The 19,655-nt window shown below is 42.5% G+C and overlaps 1 long non-coding RNA gene across 1 annotated transcript; it reads right to left on the bottom strand.

Annotated features, from left to right (window-relative positions):
• Window positions 1-7,768: 7,768 nt before the first annotated feature.
• On the bottom strand, window positions 7,769-11,729 carry LOC132336333 (uncharacterized). The gene is made up of 2 exons (XR_009488856.1): window positions 10,153-11,729; window positions 7,769-10,069 (listed from the first exon to the last, which is right to left on the bottom strand). It is a non-coding gene; the product is annotated as an uncharacterized LOC132336333 (long non-coding RNA).
• Window positions 11,730-19,655: the final 7,926 nt, after the last annotated feature.

The raw sequence follows: 19,655 nt of genomic DNA on the forward strand, positions 1-19,655 counted from the left end.
TTAAAAATATAAAGTATTTCACTGTAAATGATCCGTGATTAAAATACTTATTCCACCTTAGTGAGGGACAAATAAATTCTTCCATATCATGATGGTTTAAAATTGTAAAAAACAGTGTTTTCTTCTGAAAATATATAACCTAATTTTTACTATTTTTAGAAGAAAATATTCCTAGACATACAGCACGTGAGAACTAAGAAATTTTAAAGAAAAAAATGAAAGGAAAATATTCTGCAAACAGAATTAAATGAAAAGCTGTGTTTTAAATATGAGGTAGATATTACACAGAATTTTTGTATCAGATATTTGAATTATTGTACCAGCTATTTTGCCCACAAAGAGTGGTATTTCCAAAGTGTTCACGATCTGTTATGCTGATCTCTGTGTGTGCCTAGGTGTGTGTGGAAGGGGGAGTGTGTATGTTTGCTTAACACTCGTAGTGGCAGATTCATGCCTCAGCACCATGATTCTATTTTTAGAAACTTCCCAGAGAGTGGATATGAAGTTTCATATCCAAAAGAGATCAATTCCCAAATCATTCATTTTACTCTTCCTTATAAATCATATGCTTTGTTGCATACTTTGTCAAATATACTTTCAAGCCATGTGGAGGAATGAGAATGTGGTGAGTCACTCCAATGTTGTGCAACTTTTATGCAAATAGATTTTCCAGAAAATCATCATTTCTTTTTTAAATACATCTGGGACAAGCATAATGGTGGTTTCAACCTGTTGGAGTTTTTGTTACTGGGAGAAGTTGTACAAAAGGATTGGTTTTTGCATTGACCAGTTACTGAATCAAGTGCATGAATACATTTGAAATTTAACTGGATATTCCTTTTTCTAGCAGACTACTTCTAGAACTAGCTAGCAGACTCAAGCTGACTCTTTTTCTCTGTTTTTGTTTCTTTCCTATTTTCTTGGTTTCTTTGCCACTATATACACAATTTTACAACTTTTTCCCGACTGAAATTTTTCATTTTCCAACAATTAAGATTCACTTTTACAAGGAATCTTTTAAATCTTTGTTAGAGTTAAGAAAGTTAAGGACTGTCCTAGGTTGATTATATGATGCTTTTATCCCCAATTGTCTCATTCCGTTTATGCTGAATAGTAAGTTTTGCACCTTTAAGACTTGCTTCAAAGATTGAGGGGGGGAGAGGAGGCGCGCAGTTTGTTTTCAGACATTGAACTCAATCCTACACATTCCTGCTTCTGGACTGTGTGTTTCTGCGGATGATCAGACGGCGGGACAGGGCTCTTTTTTTTCCTTGCTTTTTAGTTAGTTTAGCTAGCTGAGGCAAAGAAGTTCCCTGGACTGCGTTTTTTTTCCTTTTTTTCCCCTTTCTCTGGACCTGTTCACACCTGCTCTGGACTGAACAACCATAAGAGCACCAGCAGCTCACATCAGTGGGCCAGGCCGGGCCTGGGCCACGGCATTTCCAGTGCCAGAGGGACTGATGAGGGACTGAGTGAGCTGAACTGGAATCTGGGGAGGGGACTTTCTGGGTTTGTCATCTCCTTTGGAGTAGCAAGGGGTTTTATTGTTTAATATTAAGTTTTCTTGTTTAATAAACAGTTTTTTCCCACTTTTCTCCAAGGAAGTATTTTCTCCTGGACCGGTTGGGGTAGGGGTGGTAGAATCCGATTTCCTAGGGGGGTTCTCTCCCAAATTTGCCCTGAACCAGGACAAGGACTTAGGTCTTTTCATTCCCTTATGAATATTGCAATGAAATTGCTAAATAAAGACCAAGTCTTTATTTTTATTTTGAACCCAAGTAGATAATTCCCATCCATTAATACATTTTGTGGACCGATATTTGCCATTCTGATGTAAGTTGTCGCTTTTTAACAATAGACCTTCTGTGACTAGGTTGACAACACTATCAGTGAAGATCCTAACTGGTCTTAGACATACATAGGGAGAAATGTGCTCAGCCAGTGTCAGTTAAGCATGTATATCAGAAGATCTCTCTACAGCTGGGGAATTTTCCCATGAAAGAGATTCAGTTATGGAAGAGACAGTTATCCCGGAGTTTTACATTTCTCGTGAACACTACTTAAGGAACTTGAATCCCATGTCCATTTGGATCTCACTCTGCACAGAGCTTTGTCATGCCAGTCCTTGAAATGCATCTCTAAGAGAATTCACTAGCACAGAATGAATGAAGGTGGAAGGGGTCTGTGGGGCTCACCAGGTCCAAACCCCCTGCTTAAACCAGGATACCTAGAGCCTGTTGCCCAGGATCATATCTGGGCATCCTTTTAACATCTTCAAAAATCCAGACTCCACAATCTTTCTGGGAACTCTGTGCCATGGTTCAGTCACCATCCGAGCAAAAAACCATTTTGTGATGTTCAGTGACAATCTGTTGTATTTCAGTGTGTGCCCATTGCCTCTTGTCTTTTCACTGAGCATCATTGAAAAGACACTGGTTCCCTTCTCTTTGCACTATTCCTTCTGGTATGTATGTGTTCTGCCATGTAGATAAATGTCAAAAACCTCCTTGAAGCCCAGGGAGACAATATTCCCTTCGTCTACCAGGCAAATTGATTCATCAGAGAAGTTTAAAAAGTTGTCAAGCATGAATTTCCCCTGGTAAATCCATGCTGACTATATTATTTTGTCCTCCTTCGTGTGCCTGGCAATGCTTTCCAGGAATAGCTACTCCATCCACTTCCTGGGGGTAAAAATGAGGCTGGCTGGCATGTACTTTTCTGAGTCCTCCTGGTTGCCTTTTTTGAAGATGGGTGACATTTGCTTTCCTCCAAACTTTGGGCACTTTCCTCAGGCACCATGATCCATCAAACATGATCAGGACTGGCCTCAGAATAACATCTGCTAACCCTTGAGACCTGTGCATCCATCTCAGCAGGGCCTGTGGTCTTAATGGAATACTTATCAATTTAGTTACTATGCCCATAAAAATTTGCATGGGATATATAGGACATATTAATAGGTATCTGAAGAGTGAGTGAAAAGCTATGGAAGCAATCCAAAAGGATGAAGACTAGAGTTCCCTTTTAGGACAAAGCATCCTATCATGGAGCTGAGAAGCTTTAGATTCAGATAACCTTCCTCTCAGAAAGGATACAGAAGACATGATTTTACCTTACACAGTAATAAAATATTTTATTTTTATTCACATGCAATACAAAAAATTATTTCCAAAATTATTGCCTCCTAACTACACAGTAATATACTGGCTGGGTATTTCCCTAACAGATGACAGCACCTACTTGATGGCTCTTGAAATGGTTATTTATTCATTTTGCATTTGAGGATGTATATTGTGTAAGTTTGTCTTGCCTTGTTCTACAGGTTTTGAAACTGGCACACCTTTCTTTATGAATGAACTGTCCTTTCCTAAATGCTCTCATATGGAGGAACATACTTCTGATAAGAGCACTAGAATGTCTTCACTTGACCTTTTATTTTTACTGATGCTCGGTCCTCTGAAATGAATGGTTTTCTAAAATTGAAATGTGCTACTACTGTTCCCAAGGGGTGAGCTGCAGACTCTTCCTGTCAGAGCTGTCACTATTCAGCTATTCTCCTATCTGCCTTTAAGTAGTAGAATGTTCTGGTCTAAAGGCAGCACCTTCTATGTAGCCATGCTCTTATTTGCCATTGTAATCTCTAATCCAAACACCTTCCTGCAAAGGACCGCTGGTTCTAAAGTCAACTAAAGAAAAAAAAGTGGTCCACCCATGCTTCCTGATTTAAAATATTAGGGTATGGTGTCCTGTCCTGGTTCAGGGCAAATTTGGGAGAGAACCCCCAAAAGGCTCCTCTAGGAGATCGGATTCTATCGCCCCTCTCCCAACCGGTCTGGGAGAAAATACCTCCTTGGAGAAAAGTGGGAAAAAACTGTTTATTAAACAAGAAAACCTAAACAATATTAAACAATAAAACCCCTTGCTGCTCCAAAAGAGATGACAAACCCAGAAAGTCCCCTCCCCAGATTCCAGTTCAGCTCACTCAGTCCCTTATCAGTCCCTCTGGCACTGGAAATGCTGTGGCCCAAGCCCCGGCCCGGTGGCCACCAATGCGAGCTGCTGGTGCTCTTATGGTTGTTCAGTCCAGAGCAGGGGTGAACAGGTCCAAAGAAAAGGGAAAAAAAAGGAAAAAAACCCACAGTCCAGGGAACTTCTTTGCCTCAGCTAGCTAAACTAACTAAAAGCAAAAAAAAAAAAAGAGAGCCCTGTCCTGCTGTCTGTTCATCCGCAGACAACGCAGTCCAGGAGCAGGAATGTGTAGGATTGAGTTCAATGTCTGAAAACAAACTGCGCGCCTCCTCTCCCCCCCCAATCCTTGGAGCAAGTCTTAAAGGTGCAAAACTTACTATTCAGCATAAACGGAACAAGACAATTGGGGATAAAAGCATCATATAGTCAACCTAGGACATGTCCCTAAACAATTCTATTCTCTGCATTTGAACACTACTTATCTTTGGCATGTTTCTTCAACTCACTTGCAAGTCATTCATGCTTAGTTTTTTGTGAGAAGTGCTTCGTTTGAAAATGATGAAAAAGTGTATGAGAATACTTTTGTGCCTCTGGTATGAAGATAATTTTCAAATCCATACAAACTTTCTGCAAATGCAAAAACCTGCATCCTGTATTGTCCAAGCTTACAATATAAAAATGTATTCTATTCCCATCCTCAAGAGGTGCTGAAACCAGGAGTGGCATAGTTTTTTCCTTATCTCCTATTAACGGGCCCATCAATGTCTTGCCACCTGACTCAGAGATAACTCCCTCCAGGAGCCATTTCTGTTTAATGGGTAATCAAGGACCCACTACATAACTCAGAACAATATCAGCCTATTGTAAGATGCTCCACCCAGGGGGTAGGAGCTAAGCATCCCCACCTAGATATAATCTGGGTTTTGGGACACAACAAGCAGTCTTTCCACAGGATTTCCATAGGAACAGCCACCCTTAGCCACTTGTTTTCCAGAGGACAAGAGCTATCAGGTGGTTTCTACGGAATCACCACTTCAACAAGACCACTTCATCTGGACTGCTAGCAGCCCCCTAACTAGCAGGGTGTCAGGTTGTATTCTGACTCTGTCAGTGGTTTTTCATTTGTATTAATATATGTAATTTGGTTTTTTCCCCTCTTCTTAATAAATTGTATTTCTGACTTGGAGTGTCTCACTGGTTTTGTTTTAGCACCAGAAGAGGTGTCAACCTAAAAATTTGCAAACATAAAAGTGAACTGGCTGCAGTGTTGATTTCCTTCTTAAATATATCATGGAGGCACTACAAGTTTCTGTAATTGGCCTAGCAGCATGTCTGTTCTTAGTGCCAATCAGGGATTCACAGACATGGAGGAATCTTCTGGGAGTTTTTCACAAAAAATCATTTCTGTGGCTGGCTTCTTCCCTCCCCACCAAAAACCAAGCCATGCAAAACCAACACTTTAAATAATCTGTAGTACATAGTACTCATCCAATAATTTCTTTTAAATGATACTTTACATTTTTTACCAAATGCACTGAAAAGAAATGGATCAATAATATTGATAAAAATAATTCCAGTTCAATAGAAATATTGGATCATGCAACTCTGGTTTACATAACTATTTTTTGTACAATACACAGAAGTTTTTTTCACCTCTAAAGAAATATTTCCTGATTGGTTGGATCATAAGATCCAGTATTGCCATCCTGAGACTTTTGTTTTGAAGGCCATAAGCTGTGCTCAAGGTTTTGGCTATATTCTTTGTTGTGACTTGCATATGTTTTGGATAGAAAGCCAGTGTAGATGATGTCCTTGCTGCAGTAGCCATATTAAATAAGGCAGAGTGTCTGGCTGATGTACTGGGGCTGTAGACTATCCACTACTCACCCAGGGCAGCGAGGATCTCTAAAGAAATATAATATTGGCTATGCTTTGGGAGTTTTACAGAAAGTAAGATCCTCATACCTCTATTGATTTGTCTTCTGGAGTTCTGAGGAATATGTTGTAAAGAGAAGGCTGCCATCTTTTCCAGCAATCTTCCATGCATTCAAGAGGATCATTTAACGTTTTGTCTGAGACTGAAAGAAATATTAGTAGTAATCAGTTCTTTTTCTCTGTCTGTGCATCACTGATTGAGTTTGGGTAGATTTTTTTTTTTTTTTCCTTTAAATATTACATCTTAAGGTGCTCCAAATTCCCAAATTCTGCTTCACTTTATTTTGTAGGCCAGACTGGTTCATCTTCTCTCTGCTGTATTACTGCAGATCACATCTGAATGGACTTTTTTTTCATTTTGAACATTATTAGATTTAAACTATATGAATGGAACATTTTATTTATCATTATTTTACCAGTTTTCAAAAAAATACAGAATTTTGAACAAAAGTTACAGGACTCCACTTGTGGTTTTCAATGGAAGAGAATAATTACAATGTCCTACATTCACAGCATCGTTTACAGTAATATTGCAGCTAGTTTCCAGCAACTTAGGTCAGGTTCTAGAAGCAGGCATCCAGGATAGTATAGAAGTCTAAAAAGTTTCAGTTTGGCTGAAACTGAAATTTCAGTTTTCGTGGAAAATAGCTAATATGTCTCAACGTTGTGCTGAATCTTGTTGTACAGACACTTCTTTCGATGTCTGAACTCCTTGCTGGACTTCTGGATCTCAGAAACAGATACAGTAAACCTGTGTTTCCTTATAGCTTTAAGAATTTGGTTCTAATCCATGAAAGCAAGAAAAAGTAGCCATATTAATACAAGATAAAGAATCTGCTAAGAAAGCAGTTAATTGACTACTTTTTTAATACAAATTGGAGCAGAGATTTAGTTGTTTGATGGGGGTTTTTTTGCTTCTCAATAGAATTTTAGAAGTGGTGGGGTCAGAAAGAGTGCATTTTTATAAGTTTGCCTTAAAAGAAGAATTACAGGGGAAACTGTTAAAAAGAATGAATGTAGAACTCTATGCCTTTCATACAGAGTTTCAGAAGTGAAAACCAAGAGGCAAGAGTGCAGACGAGATGATTTAATAGCATTTATTCAAATAGCATTCTTTTCTCTCTGAATTACAGCTCTAAACCTCCGGGTATTATTGGGAAATATATAACAATCTCAAACATTTAAAAATGAATGATGAATGTCATGTGAAGTGGGATGCTCTGTGTGGGCTTAGCGTGTGTCAGCGGGGGGCGCTGTGCAGGTGCTGTTTGTGTCGGGAGGGGGCGCTGTGCAGGCAGGCTTGTGTTGGCAGGGGGCACCATAGAAACAAGAGTTAGAGTTAAAGCTAGACAGAAAAAGAAATAAAGGTGCAAAGTATAAACTAAAGAGAGAAAAACAGAGTTGGAGAGAAACAGTGAAATGGAGAAAAAGAGAATAATAAATCTAGGGAAACAGTTACAGAAGCAGAAACACAGAAACAGTGATAAACAGGAACAGAGAGTTAGAGACAGACAAAAAAGAAGTTAGATACAGAAAAGTAAAGTGAGAAGCAAAAGGAAGAAATGCAGTTGAAAAAAATTACAAAACCAAGGCAAAGAAAGACAGGAGCCAAGGTGGGGGGAGGGGCAGGGGGTAATTTTATTAGGGTTGTTTCAACTTTATTGAATGAATTTTTTTTAATTTTCACTTCAGCAAAACACATGGAAACAACTTATGCAAATGCAAGTACAGATACAATCCATGGACATGCTGGTAAAAGTCCAATTTACATACTGAGCAATACATGGAAATGCAACAGCTATTGTAAATACAGAAAAATACCGGGCAATAGACCACAAAACACACATTAACACAAGATAACCAATTTTTCTATTTTCATTACATTTTAGTTTATTGTTACAGGAAACTCAAAACAGAATCAGCACACTGAAAACAACACTTATTCACCATAAGCAACTTCTTCACATTATACACAAATACACCATCGCTCTCATTTCAACTGCTCAATTACACCCCGACCATCATCACTCCTCAGGAACATTGTTCCCAGGAGCCTCCAAAAAAATCATCCTGCCTGACAAATCTCCAGTCCCAGGACGGTCGGTACCCAAATTTTGGCGATGAACATCACCTCGCGATGTTTTTTTCCTCGGCCGGGACTGAGGAAAAAAAACAGGTGGGGGGAAAAAAAAACCCAGCTGGGGAGTTTTTATTCTAAATTTAAAAATGAGTTTAAGAACCTGAAAGGAAAAAGTCATATACATAAGGTTAAAACTGGTCAGCATACATCAGCACATGCAAAGACAAGCAGATGTGGACAGACACAGATAGTCACAGGCTCTCACATACTCTTCAAATTACACACTCACTGCAGCCCTTACTTGAAACACTGAAGAACCTGCTTTGACACATCTTCTGGCTGCCACTCCTTGATGTCAAATGGTCGATTCCGGGAAAATCAGTAGCCTTGGGAACATGTGAGACGACAGGAAGAGGTCAACAAGTAGTTATCTGAGAGCTAGGGCTTGTCTCCACTCTGGGCCAACAAATTTTCTACCCAAAATCTCATAGAAGAGAAGTGAATGGTAAAGTTTCTATAACTGTTCTACCTAACTGTGACTATGTGTCAGGGCAGGGCAGCTCCAATCATAAGTGGCACAATATAAGTACACACGATATAAGCCAACACAGGTATATACAGTATAAGTACACGATATAAGCCAACATAATTAGATACAATATAGGTATGTAAAATATAAACCAACATAATTACATACAATATAACAACATACAATATAAGCCAACATAATTACATAAAATATAAACCAACATAGGTACATACAATATAAGTACATACACTATAAGTACACATAGGTACATAAAATATAAGCACCTACAATATAAGCCAGGACTTGAGATAGCTCTCTGGAAGATTAATTCTTGAGCCCTATACCCTTTGAGAAGATGGAACCTACAAATCTACTGCAGTCAAATGAGGAGGGAGTAATGCACTCCTTATAGAAGTCCAAGAGAATGGCACAGGAAAAAAAAAGGCACTACCAAAGCTGAGAAGGAAGATGGATGAGAATATTTTGTGTACTTCTTCCTGTCTCAATGAGTAAAAATGTAAAGATGTCGGAATAAGCAATATCCAGAGAGGAACGCGAGTAAAATATGGCTGATATGATGCAGACTGATGCCGATATATCATCAAGATGTTACAAAGGTCTATGACACAGAAGACAATGTACACAAGCTACTTAACACAGACACGGACAACATAACATAGATGACATAACATAGACACAGATGACGTAACACAGACACAAGTGGAAACCGCCTGGCACTTTCACCTTATGGACCCAAGATTCCTAACGCAACATGAGCCAGAGGCTGATGATGCCAAAGAAAGAAAGCCCTGTGACAACAGCATGTGATGATGAAATGTAACTCCTTGAAAGAAGTTAGTACCAAAGAAGTTAAGATGATGCTAAAGAGGCCCAGTAGGGCTACAGAAGTAGCAAAAACTGCCGGGTGACAATGGCTATAAGTTGGACCTGAAGGCGAGGTCCTCGAGGTAAAGATTCACAACGACGTCAAGGGTCAAAGAAGGCTGACAACGCAAAGCTCATGAGAAAAGGGAGATGGGTCGGAACTGCCCTGCCCGGCAAAGGCTCTGCTGAAGCTGAGAAGAAACCATCTCCCTTTACTTCCAGATAGCCTGTCCCACTACAGACCTCTCTGCTAAGCTGACATCAAATTGCTCTTGTGATAGTAAAGGTTTTTCCTCTTCTCTCAACTACTGGCCCCAACACTTAGCTTTTGGAGCAGACAAAATCCATCGTCAGTTTTATATGTATATCAAGACATTCTCCACATGTGTCTCGGTGCTGCTGTTTCCAAACTTTGGCTCCAAACCTCCTCACACTACTTAAGAGAAGAGAGAAAATGTGACTATCGCCCCCAAAAAGAGTAAACCCCGGGACTTCTCCGCATCACTGCCCCAGCTCACCTCAAATCTTGATTCAAATCCAGAAGCTGCCCGGAAGATACCTGCCAAAGAAAAGGTACATACTTAGCATGTTGCTGCTATGAGTCACCCTGCTTCAAATCCTACTTACCCTCTCTCCTTTGTTCCTTGGCATACCTAGGGTAGTGACAGCGTCTGCAAAGGAACAAAGCAAAATAGAATGCTGAGATACTGTGAAAACACAACCTCCCTAATCTTATAATATGCCACACCTGTACCTGAAGCATGCATCCACCAGGCATGGGGTAGCCTCAGCCAGCATATCTAGCAAATGGACCACCTAAAATAAAAGAAGCAAAAAGAGATGCTTAAAGCTGCACCAGAAACTGAAACCTCAGCAATAACAACCGCTTCTACACATTACTCAACGCTCACCATGCCCACTCGGCCTTGACTTCCTGAATAAAAAGACAAAGACCAGAGCTGTAACATATAGTCACAATTTGTGCTTCCTCTACAGATACAAATGGTGACTGACCTGTTCGTGGGAAGCCCCTCACCTTGGACGGGATGCTCTGCCATGGATTTTATCCATCTGCTTTTGAAAGAAAGGACAAAACTCAATGAGCTGCAGAATAACTTCACAGCTCCAAACATCTTGAGTCCAACTACAGCCTACATTAAAAAATGTCAAGTCCTGGGACTGGTCTTATTGCACCAGGCTATGCAGCAGGGTGGAGCATCTCCAGCATAAATATGTGCAAAGACTCGTGACACACGACTGGACATGACCAACAATGAGGACACAACACAGACAGAAATCCCTTGGCAAGGAAAATGACTGCAAGGAGTGAAAGACTGCAAAATGAGATGAGTGAGGTAAGACCGACGGCAAGCTGATGAGGCTCAGGGAACCCAGGAGGAAGAAGATGCTAACTGAATGATTTATTCCAAGAACTGCAAAGATGGATGCCCAAAAACCCTATGGTCAGAATCCTCTACCTAACCTCATATTTTTACAAGTCCTAAACCACCATAATGGATCCTTGCAGGGGGCAACTGTCCATACAGCTCAGAGCAAGACCTGAAAAGACATCTGACTGGATGTTTCCAAAGAGTGATGCAATTCTGACAACTGGCTGAGCTCCTGAGTCAAAAGTTCTGTGGCATTGGTGTCAGGCCAAGGACCGCAGAGATCATGGATGCTAAGAATGATGCCAGGGTTTCTGATGACCTCTCAAAGGGCTAAGGTAAAAGACATGAGATACCCAAACACACCGAATGCACGATAGACAAGTGACACGATACACATTGAGAATGCTCTGCCCGGCTCACCTCAGCTCTGTCATCAAATGTGACACTTGGCCTTTATGGGGCCTAAGGGGCCACTTCATCAACACCCCCATCTCCAAAGCAGATTCACAAAATCCTCCTGGTGGGTCCCAACCCAGCACTCCACTTGCATCTCCTCTATAGGTCAGAGCCCTCAATTTATCTGTCAGAAACCTGGGGATGCCAGTCCATGTAAGGTGCAAAAGAAGACCACCTTACCATGTGTGAAATTCCTCTGCCACAAGGCTGTTGTCTCTTAGTAGGCTACATTAAAGAAAACCAAGCATCAATGCATGAACTTGGCAGAACATGGGCCAAAAACCTACTGTTGCGGTGTGATGTCATGGTTTGCCTCAGATACTTTGGGTTTCTCCCTTCTTCCCCAGATGTGTCAATCACCTCTCCTTTTCCCCACCCCTGCTGAGCACTCTCTGTCAATCCTGGCATTTTAGAAGGGCGCTGAGTGATTGGCAGAGTTCAAAAGATGCCTTACACCCCTGGAGGGACATTGGGCCATCCAGGTGTCATTTGTCCCCAGAGACTTCCCCACCTCTACCTGGTTGGTGGGATCCCTACCCCTTCCCTCCCCTCTCCCCGGGATTAAAAGAGCCAGCAACCATGCGGTTCGGAAAGGTTCTGTTAGAGCTGTTACAGGATTCAGAGGCCTGTGGGCCAGAATAAAGCTCTGGATCGAAACCCTCTAGCAGAACCCGACTCCTTTTCCTTCACCTTGCCTTGAAGCTTCTCCGCCAGAGGTAAACCGGAGCTCCTGCATGTCTGGGCTTGTCTCTAGCGCCCAGCTGCAGCATCCAGATAGCCAAAGGTGCCTCTGAGGTGAAAACACCACAGTTGCTGCCTTTTGGTCAAGCAGCAAGGGCCAGTCAAGCCCAGACACGTCCCGTCTGGCTAAATTGGTAATTTTTCCAATACCCTGCAATTCTGGTACTCTCCATTCGTCTCCTAATATTGCCTAGGTGTTTGGACAGCACTCCTTGGCCATGCTCAGAAGCCAATTCTGTTGTTGCAGGGTGCGCCTGAGTTAAGAGGAAGTAAGGAGATGTGAATTTGCTGAAACCTGAGGGGACCGTCCCTACTTCCCCAACTCACTGCAAATCTTCGGCCATGGCTAAAGGCTATGAGGGTGAAACTTTTAAATAGAAAAGGTGAAGGCTTCATTACCGAGTCCTGGACTACTTCCACAGGGCTCACAAGCGCAGCAAACCCAGTCCATCAGCGAGTTGGTGACGGGAGCTTGGAATACACCTAATGGATTGCCTAAAGCACCCAAACGAGAATAGATGTTTAGTGTTGCACCAGAAATTGAGACCTCAACAATAACAACTACTTCTCTCCACTGGCCACTGCTCACATTGTCCACCTAACCTTGGCTGCTTATATCCAGCTTTACTTCCTAAAAAGAACATTGCTGTAACAGTCACCATTTACAGTTCCACTGCAGAGAAAAATGGTTACTGACCTGCTCCAGGGAAGCCCGTCACCCAGATTAGGGTGCTTTGCCATGGATTTTATCCTTCTGCATCTGAAAGAAAGTTAGGACAAAAGTCAAAGGGCTGCAGAATAACTGCACAGTTCCAAACATCTTGTGTCCATCCACAAATGGACAAAAAGAAAACTTTTGGGATCTTATGCATTTCTGTGTCTGGAAAATGCTCACTGGTATTCAAGCTGGGGAGGAACTGGCAGAAAGCATGGCACTCTGACAGCAGATGGCAAGTCTCCTCAGAATGAGGCGTGGTCCTTGAATGTAGCACAACTACAGTTCTCGGAGGCAGTATTGGGGTCAGGGTGCTGTCCTGGCAGAGTTTCTCCTTGCGAGACAGTAAAAAAGGTTTTCACTGAGATGCAGGCACCAGTTGACGCCAAATGTGGCGCAACGGAGGACTCCGAAGATAAGAGCCTGATGTGAAACTCTTTCGGCAGAAGCAGTGCAGTGAGGCCTACCTCTGCCACCGGAGTGACACGTTCTACACGAATACACTTTTTCCGCTCTCTGGAACTTTTGCCAATCTCAAACAATAATAAAAGCATTGGTTTCCTCCAGTTTTGACACAGCTACGTGTAATTCTATCTGCAGCACTTCCTTTTATTTCATGATCTGCTGTTGACTCTTTGAAAAATGAGAGAATTCTGTCAACAACAGTGTTTTCTTCTCTCTGCTTCTGTCTTTCTTACTATCAAGCTTTCTTTTGAGGCACTTGTCCATGAGTGTAGCAGGTAATTTGATGCGGATGCTGCTTGTAGTTTCACTGTTACTCTTTTCACCATTGTAATGAGGAGAAATTTTCACACAGTGGGAATGGTAAGATCTGTAGTATTTCACCAGGGCTGTGACGTGTTTTCCTGTAAATACACTACAGTGAAGGAGACCAGAAAAAGCAATTGCTTTTTTGCTTGATCTCCGCAATTCCCTTCTTATCAAAGTTAGAATCGTGTTACCCTTAAGAAGTGCATGATTCTGTCTGTGCTCAAACAATAAGTCAGAAAAAACACCTGCTACTGTGGGATGGAGGAAAACTGCTCCCTCCAAAATTTACTGTTTCTGGCATCAGACCGCTGTTGTTAGTCTTTAATTACTCTCTGGAGGGGTTTCTCAATTTTTCCAGATTATTCATTCCTGACTTGCATGCATCCACTCCAAAGAGTTCACGTTTTTTCTTCATTTGGAATCTCCACACCCTACTAGAGAAAGGCTTGCCCTCTGGAAAGGCTGCTAGGACTCTGTGTTCGTGGGAGAATCTGGACTGAGAGGCTGTGTGGTGGCTCAGAACCTCTTGTCCCAGCGACTTTCCTCTAGGAAGAAAGGGGCCATTTCTTCCAGCAGCCTTTGAAAGGCGCAGATGAGAGCCCTTGGCTTGGAGAACCTAAAGTAGGACCAAAATGGAGGCAGCAGGTGAGTTCACAGCTAAGCACCATTCTTTTGGCTTTGCTTTCAGTAGTATAATACCGGGTAACTTGGGAAGGAGAATTAACACACGATATCAAAGGCCCTGTGCTGATCATCCCACTAGACTGCTGCAGAACACGGCACTAATGCCAGAGCTTCACCAGAAGTTGCATTCAGCTGCTGATGGCATAACCAGGGAGCATCATAGAAAGCCTGAGGTGCTGCTTCCTCTGGGTTTTTGCTGGACCAGTCATCTGAGTTTTGTTTCTTCTGCAATAACTCATTGCCTTTTCGAAGCATCACTCCTCCGACACTTTTCATGCTGTTTTGCTTCCCAAAGGTGCATCCTGCATGATTCCCTTGTGCTGGAAAATGAGACACTCCAGCTGCAAGCATTTATTAGCACAAACCCCTTCTACCTTTAAAATGTGGCATTGAGTGGGACAGGGCTCAGTGCCTGGGGAGAGCACTACTTGACAGTTAGACATGCTGGTTTAAAAACTCTGAGCTGCAATTTGAAGCAGTTTACCACTCAACTGTAATGTCCTGTTTACAGCATTTGTCCTTTGGAGCTGGATAGAAATCGACTCTCCCCCTTGTTTGCAGCCATTCTTTTGTATTGGCAGCGGCTCTAAGTATGTACAAATTAAATTTAAGTAAACCACTTTTTGTGTAACTGCACATACAGAACAAATGCATTAACCTGGATTCTTCATTTATCTTTCACTTTTACATTTTTTAATGTCCATAGCCTTGCCCTCTTTCATGGAATTGGCCATCCCATGAAAGACCCCCAAAATATTTAAACTGAGTATTCATGGTCTTATTGATTCATGGAATGGTGTAGGTCAGAAGGGAACCTTAAAATTCATCTTCTGATCCTCTTCCATGGATAGGAACATATTCCTCTAGAACACGCTACTCAGAGCCTGTTCACTGGGTCTCGCACACTTCCAGGGATGGGGCAGCCACAGCTTCTCTGAGTAACACCTTTGCCAAACTTCTTTTTGTAACAAGTGTGCACTAAATATTTGCTTCCACCTTTCCCAAATACTAAGGGATCTTGGCTTGGGCAACAATATTTTAGGAGTGGGAAATGTATAAGTTGTTTTATGGGAATTTTTTACCTGTAATAAAGAATCTGAGGGTTCTTTGCTTTTTCTATTTTTTTTTAAATGGAGATGGATGGAAATCATATCCTGGTGCTCACCCAACTCTGAGGTTAATGGAAAAATTTTCTAGAGCCAAGAAAAGTAATGGTTACAATTTTAAAAAATACCATTTCTCTAAATTCCCAACTGGTTTTTTAGGTCCTTTTTCAGGTGCATTCCTCCAACAATAGGAGGGGGAAAGCCCAGCCATAGGCAATGAACCCTTTTTGCAATGGGTCAGATGCCAACTATCCCTCTTTATGGCACCCACAGCAGGTTGGCAGCTCTGAATGGAAAGTTGTCTCTTTAGACTTGTATTTCAGCCTTGACACTTTATGACAGGTTTTTAACTTTGGCGCAGAAGTGCTTGCAATATTTCACTGCTTTGGGAGCAGTGGGGGACAGGCAGCCAGATCCAGCTCTTGCCAAGGAGGTGTCAGCAACTCTGAGCACAACCATCTTCGCCATTGCTCTTGGGGAGGGAATGACCCAGGACTCTTCAAATGGCCTAACAAGACCTGAGAAAAATATGTGACCTTAAAGTCGGAGTAAGACATCCAAGAAAATGACTAAGACGTGAATCTGTGTGGCATTATTCAAAAATAAGTGCTTATAGTTGCAAGACCTTTTTTGTAAAACCAAGGCTCTCTAAAAACTGAAAAACAACAATGTTGGAACAGAAAACTTCCCATTGGTATCAGGTGGTTAACAAAGACATGGGCCCTTCTGGTTTCAGCTGTGCTTATTGTTAGTGGTGGTGGAGGGGAAATAGAAGTTAAATCTTGAAAAATTACCAAAGATCAGTCTACACGTCAGAGTAGCTGAGGAGAGCTACACTTCAGTTGCCAAGAGCTGAGGAGCCAGAGCTGCTGCAGACTTCATGGTCTCAATGGCTTGTTCTGTATTTGTCTTCTCAATTCTCTCTATCCAGTTAGGCACACAAGAGTGGCACCAAAAAAGGCTTTTGACAACAAGATGTTTCTGCTTTTCCAGTTGCCCTGTGCATTGCTGTGGGGTTTTTGTGGATATATTGTGCTCTGACGAAACGGTCACTGCTGGCAGAGCCTGGTTCCTGGGGCTGCCAAGCACTGGCCCATACTGTTCTCATCTCGCTCCCTGCCATTGATTGGTCACAAAAAAGGGACTGAGCAGGTGAAAGCGACTTTTGAATCAGCTCTGTGACTCCAGAGTGTATTTGGGTGATGAGCCACCATGGTCTCCTGCAACTTTTCCCATCCTGTGGTTCTCTGCATTCACGAGAACTCAATACATCTGAACACCTGCATTCATTAGCTTGCTTGACATTTTATACAACTTTTGCCTCCACCTGAAAGTTACAACTACGGTAATTACAGCAGGCGAGTACTGAAGGAAAGCAGTCATACCCAGCCGGTGTCCTACAGCTGAGACCTCTTCATCCATTTAAAAGAACGTTCTCACAGGCCAAATCCAGACCAGGGAGTGCACTTGGACAACACTTTTAGACAGGGCTCACCCCTGGGTATGCTCAGCACAGAGGTAATTCTGAAGCTCATGATGGGCTGTGGGGAACTGTGTTCTCCAAACTCTTCTATCAGTGGGGTGCAGCGTGAGAAGGGCAAGTTGGTCATGGCCAATTTCAGTGACCACCAACAGGAGAAATCTTGAGGCCTTGTTGCTCTTAGATGTTTCAGGAAGGAAAGAGCCCTTAATACCACCTGTAGGTAAGTTCTGGCTTTGGAGTTCCTCCTGTGGCAACTCAGAGAATTACTTAGATGGAGTTGTCTCCAGAGCAGCCGGGGCTGTAGCCATTTTGCCTGTTGTTGGACCATTTAATGAGCAGATTAGTTAGATAAAAGGTTAAACAAACTATCAATTGGCTCAGCTGCCATCATCAGCACTGAGAGCTTTTGCTCTTCTGCTCTCCCTGATCTCCTCATGATGTTTATGCTCCTTGCTACTCCTTCCCTCAGGCCCTTTGGAGGGAAGGAAAGCTGATGTTGCTGGATGGCTCATATGTCCTTGATCAGGACAACAGCTGGTGTTACCCGTAAGAAGAATTCATGCTGACAAAAAAAATTGATTCCTCTTCTCTCTGTAATACCAAACCCATCCTGCAGCAATGGAAGCATCATTGCAACACTGTTGGCTTCCTCACAGCCACTGATTTAGCTTCAGGTTTGATTGTATTGTGTGCTTTTCTGTGATCCATTTGTTTTAATTGAATATTGCTTGGTCTCATTGTGTCAGTAGACACTTGTTGAGTTCCTGTTCCAGTTTGGGTTTTCCTCAGAAAATTAAGAGACAACGGGTCAGGATATATAGCCAGAAAGACCCAGGATTTCCTTGCTTGTTGCAGGGTGAAGAATAGCACAGGTATTCCAGGTATTCCAAAAAAAGGGGAAAATGCTTTCAGCACTCTATCCTGTAAGCTGAACCCAGTCTATGTTATGAATAATTTACGCTTAGTAGGTAATCGTAGTGAAAAACCATCAATAATATATGACTCAGGTTTGCAGCAAGATTTTTAATTGATATAGCACAGACAAAAAGTTCATTCTGAAAATCCTGGGACAGCCTTATGGGAAGGACATGCAGATTTACTAAAGGAGAGAAGGGGTTGTATTTCTATTATTACAAAGAATCCTGTTAGACACCAATGAAATTGGTTCATCTCTGACTTGAGAAGGACAATCTGATCCCTAATATCAACAATGGAGCAACAACCAGCACTATCTGAAAATATCAATTATCCTCAGAATTGTGAATGCTTTTTATTATCTTTGGGTGAGATTAAAATTGTGGATCAGATAGGTGGTGGAAATTTAAAGGAAGGAGTTTCCCAAGGTGTAGAGAGTGCAGACATCGGCACTTCCAAAAATTTAAGACCTGTGTGGTGTTATCCCAGATGACAGGAATAATGGTTAAATCCCCTGGAACCTGTCAAGAAGCACTGAATTTTTGTAAGTCTTGGGATTCTAATAAAAGCTGGACATTTTTGGAGGACAAAAATAATTTCTTTTTTGTCAAACCCTGTTACATACAGGTAAAACTATATAAAAGAAAGACCTCGTAAAAAATAGTTCAAGCCTTGCTATTCTAAGCTAGCCTGCTAAGTTCCCATAAGAAAATAATTTTAAGAATGAGTATCAGTTTGCTTAACAATCTATTCTTGCGAGAAAACAGTTTGCACCTGCAAAAATAAGACGTCTATCCAGTGAGAATCCATGAAGAAAGAATGTAAACACATCTAGAAAGAAAAAAGTTTGATGGACATGTACACTAGCCATTACCAACCAATGAACTGAATTTCTTTGGATTCCTGGCCAACTAAATTCAAACACGATGCCTTCTGCCATATAAAAATGAGCTGTGTGCAATAAAAATTGGGCTATTCTGCACAAAGAAACAGGTGTCTTGTCTGTATCAATTGCAACAAAACCCTTGAGTTTTTTGGCTGTGATTTTAGTTTTAGGGATGCAATAAGCCTTGCTGCAATGATAGGTGTTCATTCTCACAAAGGCACCAACACACCAGACTGGAGAGCACAGAGATGTGTTGGTGCCTTTTCTGCCCAGGGAAGGTAAAGGCCAGGACCTTTCTGACCTCACACCTTTTGTTTGGGAGCAATCCCTGGATGTGTTCAAATTTTGGAGGTGGTATCCAGATTTGGAAGGTGGGCCCATGAAGGAGAAGGACAGTGCCTTCCCTTCCTGGGGGAGGAAAATACCCAGGCCCAGGGTTGGTGGGGCAGATATTGGGCCCAGGGGAGGTAAAGGCCACTGACAGCTTTTTGCAGTGCTCCACAGTCTCCCCAGTGCTCTCAGGGTCCTCCTCAGGGCTCCCAGTACCCTTTCCATTGCTCCCTGTCTCCTGCACTGCTCCCAGTGCCCTCTCCAGTGCTCCCAATTTGCCTCTGTTCTCCAGTGCTCCTCCTTCCAGTGTTCCCCAGTCTCTCCACTTGGACAGTGGCAATTTGCTGGGCAGTGACATCCCAGCAGGCATCAATGGTCCCATGAGTGATCATTGGTCCCCAGGCACCTCTCTCTCTTGGTTCCATATCCCCTGTGCCAGGAAATGCACTCTGGAGCTCTCCCAGATGTCTAGATTTTCCTCCTGTCAGGTACCAGGGGAGGGTGGGGGGCCTGGGGGCTGGCACAGGTCCCCCATGAGGACCAGGGCTTGTGAAGGAGCCTCACCTACCTGTTCCTCCTGAAGAGCAGGTACCTGCAAACATGGCACCTACCTTAGGCTATTCTGCTGCTCAGTCCCACCCTGAGCAGGAGGCAAAGAGGCAAGCCCACTTCCTCACCCTCCTGAAGAGCCCCTGTCCCCCCATGAGGCCCCCCTCCCCATCCCAGCCCCCATGGTCCCAGCCATTACACAGGTTCATCACCAGGCCTAGACCACTCAA

The sequence above is a fragment of the Haemorhous mexicanus genome, chromosome 19 (genome assembly GCF_027477595.1).
Source record: "Haemorhous mexicanus isolate bHaeMex1 chromosome 19, bHaeMex1.pri, whole genome shotgun sequence".
Lineage (NCBI taxonomy): Eukaryota > Metazoa > Chordata > Aves > Passeriformes > Fringillidae > Haemorhous > Haemorhous mexicanus.